Genomic DNA, 13,109 nt, shown 5'->3' with positions numbered 1-13,109 from the left:
TTATGCTAAAGGATTCTGATTAAAAAGGGCAAAGTGTACTCAATACAAAGAAGGTAACTTTTCTACTTTAGAACCATATTCAAGCATGTGGCTGTATCATGATAATTTACCCTTAAAGACAGGGTAATATTAAGAAAATAAAGGTCTATGATGGCTCCTGGTAACATTTTCCACTTTCCTAATGGTGGCAAAGCAGTTGGTAGACGATGCAGATGTTATATCTGTGCTCATGTTATTGTGCTTGGAGGGTCACAGATACTTAACCACACAGGATGGAGCAGAAGAGGCTCTGTTAGCAAACTAACCAGCTGTAAAAGAATCAACATTAGAAATGTGTAAAAATCTAGTTGCAAATGGTCAATTTATAGCTTTACTTCCCTTTTCCCTTATTTAATCAGGTAAAATTTACATTAAGAAAGAGCATAGGGCTTCCCTGGTGTCGCAGTGGTTGAGAGTCCGCCTGCCGATGCAGGGGACACGGGTTCGTGCCCTGGTCCGGGAAGATCCCACATGCCGTGGAGCAGCTGGGCCCGTGAGCCATGGCCGCTGAGCCTGCGCGTCCAGAGCCTGTGCTCCGCAACGGGAGAGGTCACAACAGTGAGAGGCCCGCGTACCGCAAAAAAAAAAATCATAAAATGCAGTAATTTCAAGTGTTTGTTTCCGTGAATGTTTAAATATGTATACGCATGTTTTACTGGATGCAAGATCAAGAATATATGATATTTCCAGCACATGAAAGGGATCCCTTATACTCCTTTCCATAGCAATACTCCCTAAAGGAACCACTGTTCTAGCTTTTATTGCCATAGGTTTGTTATGCCCCTTCTTGAAATGTATATGCAGTTGACTCTTGGACAACATGGGAGTTAGGGGCACTGATCCCCTAACTTAGCTGAAAATCTGTGTATAACTTTGACTCCCCTCAAACCTAACAACTAATGACCTACTGCTGACTAAAAGCATTACTGATAATATAAGCAGTATATTAACACATATTTTGTAAGTTATATTATATACGGTATTCTTACAATATGCAAGTGAGAGAAAAGAAAATGTTAAGGAGATCATGAAGAAGGGAAAATACATTAGAGTACTGTATTTATCATTACTCTAAGTTTACCCTGTTTAAGTTTACCCTGTTTACAAGATGAATTGTTTATCAGTACCTATATCAAAACTGTCTTTTGTGATATAAAACAGTATAGATGTTATATGTACTACTAATGCTAGACATCAAAAATGCAAAGATAATGTGAAAAAGAAACTCATATTTATTTAGAGGTATAACGATTTGTGCTGATAACAAAGAAGCAGCAATATGATTGATTTTTTGTAGCTTAATGTAAACAATATGATGGCCTCGGAGTAGCCTAGACTGTACACTAATGACTGAAATGGATCATTATAAAATGTTTATGGCATACAGTATTACAGTCATATTCATAACACAGTATTGGAAACATTGTTACATTTTTTTAAAAACAACTTACCTGTGATGATAGGCTGATACAAAGTTTCTCCAGTTATTAGAGAGAGAGCTACATGGCTCCTCTGTGAATTTTTTTCAAATTGTCAAAAATCTCCAAAATTTTTCCAATATATTTATGGAAAAAAATCTTCACATTAGTGGACCCACGCAGTTCAAACCTATATTGTTCAAGGGTCAACTATACATTAAATCATGTTATATGGAAGCTTTTGTGTCTGGCTTTTGTTCAACATAATGCCTATAGGATGCAGCTATTACATCTATGTTTTTATATGTTGCAGTAGTTTATTCTTTTTTTTTTTACTGTTGTAGATGTCAAATTTATACATATCTCAATTCATTGTACTATTTATGAATTTGTTACTATTTCATTTTCAGTTAAATCTTCTGTGAAAATCCTGGTGTATGTCTTTCTGTAAGCAAATACATTCATTTCTTTTGGGTATGTATCTAGGGTTGGAATTGCTTTAGTAAATACTGCCAATTTCCCACAGTTTTTTTTACTACCTGATGCTTCCACAAGTAATGCAGCAGAGTTCCGTAACTTGCACAACACTTGGTCTTGTTGGTGTTCTAAATTTTAGTCCTTCTAGTTGGTGTGGGTGGTTTTAATGGGTATTGCCCTGATGAGTAATGACACTGAGCTCCTTATTCATACAATTATTAGCTAGTTGGATATGCCCTTTAAAGGGATTCTGAAGTGTTCTATATTTTATTGGATTTTATACTTTTATTATTGATTGCTTAAATTCAAAATACTTGGGGATCTTTTGGTTATCTATTTTAACTTCCAGTTCAGTTTAATTCTTATTTAGTCAAAGGCGATTTATGTTGTAACTACTTTGATATTTGATAACACTTGCTTTATTATCCAGCATATGACCAGCTTTATTAAACGGTTTATATGCCTTCAAGAGAATGTATATTCTGTAGTTATTTGGGTATAGTTTTCTAAAAAGGAGTTAAATGAATTGGTTAATAGTTTTGTTCAGATCTCTAATGGTAATGATTTATGTCTGTCTTCTATCATTCACTAAGGGAAGTTTATTAAAATATACAACTATGGTTGTGGCTTTGTCAAGTTCTCCATTTCTGTCAAATTTTGTTTTTTGTATTTGGAAGAATTATTATTATTGCAAACTTATGAGTTTTTAGTCTTCCTGTTTAATTTGCTGTTTTGCTAAAATGAAACATCTCTCTATAACTTTAATGATCTTTCTTCCCTTGGAGTCTGATATTAATAAAGCTGCAGCAGCTTTCTTTTGACTAGTATGTTTTTATTGTTTAACATTCTACTGTGTCTTTGTGTTTATATAGAATGTTTTATAAAAAGTATAGAGGTGGGTTTGTTTTTTTCCTTACCAGTCTGACAATGTTTCCTTTTAGACTTTTTAGTCTAATATAATGACAGATATTCTCGGTTTTAAGTCTACCATCATGCTATTGGTTTTCTTTTCTCCCATCCTGTCCTCATTTCTTTCATCCTTTCCTGCCTTTTAAAAAATTTATCAACATTTTGTATGGTCTATTTTATATCTTTTTAAATTATACCACAGTTTTTAAAGTGTACCTTCTCAGTTACCTTGGACACTGATATGCATCCTAAATATATTACATTCTATCTTAAAATTAGTGCTGTATCACTCCCAGTGCAATAAAATAATTTCTATTTACCTATCTTCTGCCCTCTATGTTACGATTATGGCATATTTTTCTCTATTCATAACCCTCACAAGACAGTTACTGTTTCTCTTTAAATAATCTGTGGTATTTTTGAAGTATGTCAACCTAGCAAATTTGGAACTACATTTTCTCAGATTCTATTTCCTGTATAGCTTGGCCACAAGAAAATCTTGTGCGATATTAAAGTCAGACATGAAACAGCAGCCATTACACTGAGGGTTGGTCAAGGAACCCAGATGCTGCTGGAGTGGGCACACCTTGTTGCTGACCTATTGGGTCATGTTGTTGGCACTGAACACTGAAATACAATACTTGGGAGTTTAGGTCACTTTTATGTTGTGAAGTAGTTACTAATGCTAAATTTAAAGAATTAATTTTTCGCACATGTTGAAACACAATTCAGCAAATAAAACAGGAATCACCTACAGGTTATATGTGTACCTACAGGTTATATGTGTTCCTAATATTTTATTCAGGTCAGCTATAAACATTTCTAAAGTATGTGTGAGTTTGAGTGCACACAAATGTAGGTAAAATTTGAGTTCTGACATTATGTGGACTATATGTGAACTGCTTTATAAAAGTAGAATAATACTTTCCATTACTGAAAACATCATTTCTATCTGTGTGTCCCCATACAATTATGGGCTCTGTTGTATTATACTGTATGCCATCCCAGATCCGTATTCAAGTGAAAGCTTTTATTTAGAAGTAACGTGAAAATCTATTACAATCAATCTAATATCTGTTTCAGTAGAAAAATATCATCTCTCACTTTTATAATCATCGGATACACACTTATTTGTTTTGTGTATTTACTGTTTAATTTCCTCAACTAGAATGTAAGCTTCCTGGGAATCTATTTGTTTACTATTAGATACCTAATACTTAGAATAATGCCTCATGCATAGCAAGTGTTTAATGTGGTTTTCTTTTTTAATAGAGTTTTATGTGTTCCTCATTAAAGATAGCCTCTTAAATTTGAAGGTGCTTAATAAGACTTTACTAATAAAAATTATTCTGGGACCTATGCTGATTGTGCAACTATCATTTCAAATTTGACAATTTTCATAATAGGTGAAAATAAGAGTTAATTGCCGATCAAGACCCTCAATCAAAACAAGTGCTAGAACTACTTGCATGGCTCCACCCAACCACAAGACAGCCAGAGATATCAAGTCCATAATTTTCCCAGAAAGGGAGCCAACTGTTAATACCTGGCAAACAGCACTAAGGACAAGCCTACTGCATGCATATACCCTTTGGGGCCTTAATATTTAATTTTCTATCATGTTAAACATTTTCCATTACTATTTCTAAATGGGAGCATAATATCTTACATCTGCCATGATTTGATTTATTTTACCAATCCCCTCTTTAGTTTTTATTTCTTTTTTTTTGCGGTATGCGGGCCTCTCACTGTTGTGGCCCCTCCCGTTGCAGAGCACAGGCTCCGGACGCGCGGGCTCAGCGGCCATGGCTCACGGGCCCAGCCGCTTTGCGGCATGTAGGATCTTCCCGGACCGGGGCACGAACCCATGTCCCCTGCATCAGCAGGCGGACTCTCAACCACTGCGCCACTAGGGAAGCCCCCCTCTTTAGTTTTCTTCAAAATTTTGGTATTCTAAATTACTACACTGAAATAAATGCCTATGCATAAATCTCTGTCCATGTTTCACGTTTATCATTAATAACAATTAGGAATTTTCCTATGAAAGAAATATTAGGTTATTATTGATGATGATTTTCATTCTGTTATATTATCTACATACTTCCACCTTTAACTTGGTTGACTTATTTCTGCAATAGCACTGTCAGGAAAGATGATAAATTAGTTTTTAATTTATCTGAGACTCGCTGGAAGTGAATTCTATAAATCTGATTTTTAAAAATGGCTGGAATTTAAAATCCCAAGTATCATTAAGAAATACTGGTACTCTGTAATATTATTTTTCTAAAATGTGTTATCTCCTTAAATGGAATATAATCATCATATACTTATATCCCTTTAATGACTCAGATCACCATTATGAAAATTAGGGGTCTTTAGTTTGCTTGGTTAAAAGAACACCTTCTTTGGACATAGCCAGTACTGTGAGAACACCTTTATTCTATATCTAGTAGCCATGTAATCTTGGATAAACTTAACTTTTTTGGAATCTCAGGTTTTACTTTTCTGTAAGATGGAGACAATAATACCTGCCACAAACATTTGGTGTGTGGATTAGGAATAATATCTATAAAATTCTTAAAATCATGGCAGACATATTATAGATGAGAGTAAATGAGGAGATCTCTGAAGGAATTTTGAATAAGTGAGGTGAGATAGCCAGGTTCCAACCAACTGATATTAAGCTGTAAATATTATGCATCTAAGAATTTGTTCACTTATTTGTTCACTATATTTTTTGGGTCATGGAACACCAGGGTTCTACTAAAAGTCATTTGTCTCTAACCTCTGTCAACCCTTTAGATCAAGATTAAGAAATTAATTATAACTATTAATCAGTGTTCTAAAGATTTAAAAGTGTTTCTGGAATGAATTAACTCTTCATTTACTGCCTTATTGCCTCCTTAAAGTTTTAAGCCAGATGGTAAGCCTTTTCAGTTGATACATAAATTTAAATTCAATTTTCCCCCTAATCTTAAATTGAGACCAATAGAAAGCAGAGGAGCAATAATAGCAGTGGAAGGAGAGGAAATGACTGGGAATTCAAGTTCATGCTCCTCCTCTATTTTAGAGTTTGTAGTTTGAGGTTATCTTTAGAGCAGTGTTTGGCTGGGTCCTTACCTGCATGACCAGGACAGGAAGCATAAGCCGCAAATATCCCAGCTCTGGGGAAGTAGGACCAGCTACATAACATGTGGTATCCTGTGAAAGATGAAAAGGAAGAAAACATATGATCATCTCAACAGATGCAGAAAAAGCTTTTGACAAAAATTCAACACCCATTTATGATAAAAACTCTCCAGAAAGTGGGCATAGAGGCCCACATATGTCAACCCACAGCAAAACATCATTCTCAACAGTGAAAACTTGGAAGCATTTCCTCTAAGACCAGGAATAAGACAAGGATAACCACTCTCCCCACTTTTATTCAACATAGTTTTGGAAGTCCTAGCCATGGCAATGAGAGAAGAAAAAGAAATAAAAGGAATCCAAATTGGAAAAGAAGTAAAATTGTCACTGTTTGCAGATGACATGATACTATACATAGAAAATCCTAAAGGTGACACCAGAAAACTACTGGCAGTAATCAATGAATTTGGTAAGGCTGCAGGGTACAAAATTAATGCACAGAAATTTCTTGCATTCCTATACACTAGCAATGAACAATCAGAAAGAGAAATTAAGGAAACAATCCCATTTACCATCGCAACAAAAAGAATAAAATACCTAGGAATAAACCTACCTAAGGAGGCAAAAGACCTGTACTCAGAAAACTATAAGGTACTGATGAAGGATATCAAACACAACACAAACAGATGGCAAGATATACCATGTTCTTGGATTGGAAGAATCAATATTGGGAAAATGACTATACTACTCAAAGCAATCTACAAATTCAATGCAATCCCTATCAAATTACCAATGGCATTTTTCCCCGAATTAGAACAAAAAATTTTACAATCTGTATGGAAACACAAAAGACCCCGAATAGCAAAAGCAATCTTGAGAAAGAAAAATGGAGCTGGAGGAATCAGGCTCCCTGACTTCAGACTATACTACAAAGCTACAGTAATAAAGACAATATGACACTGACACAAAAACAGAAATATATGTCAACGGAATAGGATAGAAAGCCCAGTGATAAACGCACACACCTATGGTCACCTAATCTATGACAAAGGAGGCAAGAATATACAGTGGAGAAAAGACAGTCTCTTCAGTAAGTGGTGCTGGGAATACTAGATAGCTACATGTAAAAGAATGAAATTAGAACACTCCCTAACACATACACAAGAATAAACTCAAAATGGATTAAAGACTGTTGGTGGGAATGTAAATTAGTATAGCCACTATGGAGAACTGTATGGAGGTTCCTTATAAAAACTAAAAATAGAGCTACCATATGATCTAACAATCCCACTCCTGGGCATATATCTGGAGAAAATCATACTTTGAAAAGATACATGCACCCCAATGTTCACTGAAGCACTATGTATAGTAGCCAGGATGTGGAAGCAACCTAAATGTCCATTAACAGAAGAATGGATAAAGATGTGGTAGATATATATAATGGAATATTACTCAGCCATAAAAAGGAATGAAATTGTGCCATTTGCAGAGATGTGGATGGACCTAGAGACTGTCATACAGAGTGAAGTAAGTCAGAAAGAGAAAAACAAAAATATTGTTATTAACGCATATATGTGGAATTTAGAAAAATGGTACAGATGAACCTATTTGCAATGCAGAAATACAGACACAGACACAGAACAAACATACGGACACCAAGGCTGAAAGGGTTGGGGGGATGGATTGGGAAATTGGGATTGACGTATGTATACTACTCTGTATGAAGTAGATGGCTGGTGAGGTCCTACTGTATAGAACAGGGAGAAAAAAAAGAAGTAACAATTTTTTTGCAGGACATAAGTTAACCTTAAAAATGCATTCCTATATACATTAGGTGCAGACAAATACTGTTTGATTCTACTTATATGAGATACTTAGAATAGTCAAATTCATGGAGTCAGTACATTGGTAGATGCTGGGGGTGGTTGGGGAGGGAGAATGGGGAGTTAGTGTTTAATGGAGACAGTTTCAGTTTAGGAAGGTGAAAAATTCAGGGGATGGATGACGGTGAGAGTTGCATGATAATGTGAATGTACTTAATGCCACTGAACTGTACAGTTAAATATGGTTAAAATAGTATATTATGTGACTTCTACCACAATAAAAAAACATTAAAAAAAGAAAAAAAGATGAAAAGGAGGGGTTCCTGTTCAAAACTACTAAAGATTTCAAAATCGCAATAGTAGAGCATGAAATCAAGCATGGCTGTCCATAAAGCTGGCCTGTGAGGAAGCACTTCCCTATGATGGGCCTGGGGTTGAGAGTGACTCTTTCATCCCTTAGCTGCTGTTTGTTTTCTAAATTAGATCTTGTGCAAAGGAAAGGGGAGGGAACTACCCTTTACCGATCTTTAACTATGTGTCAGAAGCTTTCTTGCATGTTATTTAATTCTCACAGTGACTCTGCTGGGCAAATGTTGTCGCCACACTTTACATGAACTTGAGTCAGAATATTTGCCTACTTTGTCAAGATCCTGAGACTTTCTTCCTCTGGGTCTCTGGTTTGTTCTACCATACCTCCTTTCCCTATCCCAGCATCTGCTGAGCTGCTCTTCCATTTACAGATCCATACACCTCTTAGGGAATGTGTTCATCTGTTGGGGATCAGAGTGAGGCTTAAATAACACTCTTGTTTCCAACTCTGGGCTTAGTTGATAAACACAGAACTAAAAGCAAGTTAGCTCAGGATCTGTGTTGGTCTGATGCTTTTCTATAACTAGGCCACATATTTAATTAATTAGCAATGATCTACCTAAGCCCATTAGCTGCCCAGGCTATGTGTCTATGTGTCTATCTAAATAAAGTAGCACCTACTCACTTTTTTTTTTTTAATGGCATCTGGGATTTCTCATCCCACTATCTACAAGCAACCACTACTGGGAAAAAAAAATTCTTCATAAAGACTCTTAAAGCTACCTCAATAAGTAAAGAAAACAATATTCACTTTTGAAATTATCTAGGAAGTTACATGAAGCAAAATAATTTTCCTCTTCTATTTGGATGGATACAACTGTTTATACAATTCTAAAGAATGCCTTTGCACTATCCACTTCTAAAAGGACTAAAACAAAACTTAATATTATGAAAAATTAAAATTTAAATGCAAATGATTAAAATAATTGTGAATAGAGAAGGAATGAAACTTTGATCATTTTCTATTTCTGGCTCATAAATATGATGGAACAAATAAACTGCTAAAATGATCTTAAAAAGCTGAGGGACACACTAAGTTACCTGGTATGAGAAAAAAAAAAATCCTGGAATAGAGAATGTAAATCTCTATAAAAGGAGATCATAAAATTCACTTTCACAAAATCTTTGTACCTCAATAAGCAATCATTTTAATTATCTAAGCATTTTAGTACTACAGGCACATCTTGTTTTATTATGTTTTTCTATATTGTGCTTTACAAATATTGTGGTTTTTACAAACTAAGTGTCAACCCTGTGTGGGGCAAGTCTATTTTTTAAACAGCGTTTGTTCACTTCATATCTGTGTCACATTTTTATAATACTCATAATATTTCAAACTTATTATTTGTTATGGTGAACTGTGATCAGTGATCTCTGATGTTATTATTGTGATTGTTTCGGGGTGCCATGAACCATACCCATATAAGATAGAGAACTTAATAGATAAGCGTGTGTGTCCTGACTGCTCCATCACTCGGCCATTCTGCCATCTCTCTCCCTCTCCTTGGGCCTCCCTATTCCCTGAGACACAATATTGATATTAGGCCAGCTAGTAATGGCCCGTAAGTGTTCAAGTGAAAGGAAGAGTCTCTTGTCTCTTACTTTAAATCAAAAGCTAGAATAATTAAGCTTTGTGAGGAAGGCAGGTTGAAAGCCAAAATCTAGGCCTCTTGTGCCAAACAGCCAAGTTGTGAATGCAAAGGAGAAGTTCTTAAATGAAACTAAAAGTGCTGCTCCAGTGAACACACAAATGATAAGAAAACAAAACAACCTTATTGCTGATGTGAAGTAAGTTTTAGTGGTCTTGATGGAAGATCAAACCAGCCACAACATTCCGTTAAGCCAAAGCTTAATCCAGAGCGAGGCCCTAACTGTCTTCAATTCTGTGAAGGCTGAGAGGTGAGGAAGCTGCAGAAGATACATTTGAACCTTGTAGAGGTTTGTTCATGACGTTTAAGGAAATAAGCTGTCTCCATATCATAAAAGTACAAGATGAAGCAGCAAGTGCTGCTATAGAAGATACAGCAAGTTATCCAGAAGATCTAGCTAAGGTAATTAACGAAGGTGGCTACACTAAACAACAGGTTTTCAAGGTAGATGAAACATCCTTCTATTGGAAGAAGATGCCATCTAGGACGTCCAGAGCTAGAGAGGAGAAATCAATGCTTGCCTTCAAAGCTTGAAAGGACAGACTGACTCTCTTGTTAGGGGGTAATGCAGCTGGTGACGTTGAAGCCAATGCTCACTTACCATTCTGAAAATCCTAGGGCCCTTAAGAATTATGTTCAGTCTATTCTGCCTGTTCTGTATAAATTGAACAACAAAGCCTGAATGACAGTACATCTATTTACAACATGGTTTACTGACTATTTTAAGACCAAGGTTGACACCAGCTACTCAGAAGAGAAGATTCCTTTCAAAAAATACTACTGCTCATTGTCAATGCACCTGATTACCCAAGAGCTGTGGTGAAGTTGTACAATGAGATGAATGTTGCTTTCATGCCTGCTAACACAACACCATTTTGTGGCCCATGGATCAAGGAGTAATTTTGACTTTCAAGTCTTATTATTTAAGAAATACATTTTGTAAGGCTATAGCTTCCATAGATAGATTCCTCCAATGGATCCGGGAAAAGCTAATTGAAAACCTCTGGAAAGGATTCACCATTCTAGATGCTATTAAGAACATTCACAATTCATGGGAAGAAGTCAAAATATCAGTATTAAGCGGAGTTTGGAAAAAGTTGATTCCAAATGTCATGGATGACTTTTGAGGGGTTCAAGAGTTCAGTGGAGGAAGTAACTGCAGATGTGGTGGAGATAGCAAGAGAACTAGAATTAGAGATGGAACTTGAGGATGTGACTGAATTGCTGCAATCTCATGACGAAACTTGAATGGATGAGTTACTTTTTAATGGATGAGCAAAAAAAAAAGTGTTCTCTTGAGATGGACTCTACTCCTGGTGAAGATGCTGTGAAGCTAGTTGAAATGACAACGAAGACTTTAGAATATTACATAAACCTAGTTGATAAAGCAGTGGCAGGACTTGAGAGGACTCCAATTTTGAAAGAAGTTATATTGTGGGTAAAATACTAACATCACTGTATGCTACAGAGAAATCATTTTTGAAAGGAAAAATCAATCAACATGGAAAACTTCACTGCTGTCTTAGTTTTAAGAAATCGCCACGGCCACCCCAACCTTCAGCAACCACCACCCTGATCAGTCGGCAGCCATCCACACTGAGGCAAGAGCCTCTACCAAGGTCAGATGATGGTTAGCATTTTTTAGCGATAAAGTCGTTTTTATAATTAAAGTATGTACATTGTTTTTTAGACATAATGCTGTTGCACATTTAATATGCTATAGTGATATGCACAGGGAAACCAAAAAATTCATGTGACTCATTTTATTGAGAAATTTGCTTTATTGTGGTGGTCTGGAACTGAATCTGCAATATTTCCAAGATATGCCTGTACATTTGACCCTTGAACAACATGGGTTTGAACTGCATGGGTCTATTTCTACACAGAAGTTTTTTCAATAAGTCCATCCTCCAGTACTACATGAGTCATGGTTGGTTGAATCCACAGATGTGGAACCATGATATGGATGGCCGACTGAAAGTTATACGTGGATTTTCAACTGTGCAGGGGTCCATGCTCATGAACCCTGTGTTGTTCAGGGGTCAACTGTATTTTGAAAGATTATTTGTTGAAAAATGAAGTAAAACCTTAATTGGTTATAGTTAAAATTAAACCTAAGTTTCTTGCTCAGGAAACCATGAATAAGATGAACCACAATAAGTTTTGTCATTGGGTGTTTTTACTTGGTAGAAATAATCTGCTTTATTTATTTAGCTTTGATGAAAATTTTAAAGTCCTTTTAAGTCCAGTTTAATTTTACATATTCCTTTGGAGAAACCTTGTTAAGGCTTCTTGATGGTAAATTCTTTTAAAACTTGTGGGAAAAAAAACAAGTACCTGGGATAAACTTTCAGAAAAAATGTAGGAGACTCTCATCCTGAGTTCATGAAAGAGTACCTCTCTCTGAATGAGGCAAGTCACAGAGCTGAGAAGAAACATTACTTTTCTAGCTATGAATAGGCTGTTTTAAAAAATTGGTACTCTTTTTGTTTTTAACTGTTGTCAACTTGATCTTAGTTTCAATTGTGAAGGAAGTAGAGGTAGAGGTAACAACAACCTAAATACCAAGATATGAAGAAATTGCTTATTAATATGCCATTACATTCATTCACTTACTCCACAAATATTTATTGAGAACCTAAGTTTGCCAAACTTTTAGATAGGATTTGGGCATACAGAAACTGAAACCAAGCAGGACCCTGTGGGGCTCCTCAGCATGGAAGCCATTCTGTCCCCTGTTTCTTGTTTGTAGGGGACAGACTCCAGCCTCCATGACCTTCCCTGAGTCCCAAAGGCAGATTCAAACGTTGCTAATCAGGGAAAAAGGATGAAGAGACAAGGGAAGAGCAGTAAAACAAAACAAAAAACCTGAGACCAGATTAAAGGAGTTCAGGCCCTGCACACACCCAAATCTTATCAGCAACACCACGACTGAACTATTTATATGAAACTCCTCACTGGGTTGGGACACACAATTTTGAGAGGCACAAGCCCACTGTGCACCCTTTTGCCTGGCAAAGAAATAAAGCTATTTTCTACTTCACCTAAAACTCTGTCTCTGAGATTTGATTCAGCACTGGTGCACAGATGCCAAGTTTTCAACATCAAAATGAACAAGACAGAGAAAGTTTCCATTTTCCTGGCTCCCCACAAGCGTTTAGGGCGGTCTAAAAGGGGAAGCAAAGACAAAGAAATTAATTCATCGATCAATCATTAATCAACAGGCACTTGTGTATATAGAGTTCCTGCTCTGTGCCAGACACAGTAACTGAGCTTTTAGAAGTGAAATCTTGTGG

This window comes from Leucopleurus acutus (assembly GCF_964270905.1).
Source record: "Leucopleurus acutus genome assembly, chromosome: 1".
Taxonomy (NCBI): domain Eukaryota; kingdom Metazoa; phylum Chordata; class Mammalia; order Artiodactyla; family Delphinidae; genus Leucopleurus; species Leucopleurus acutus.
The sequence above is the reverse complement of the archived record's forward strand: the minus strand, read 5'-3'. Positions refer to the sequence as shown.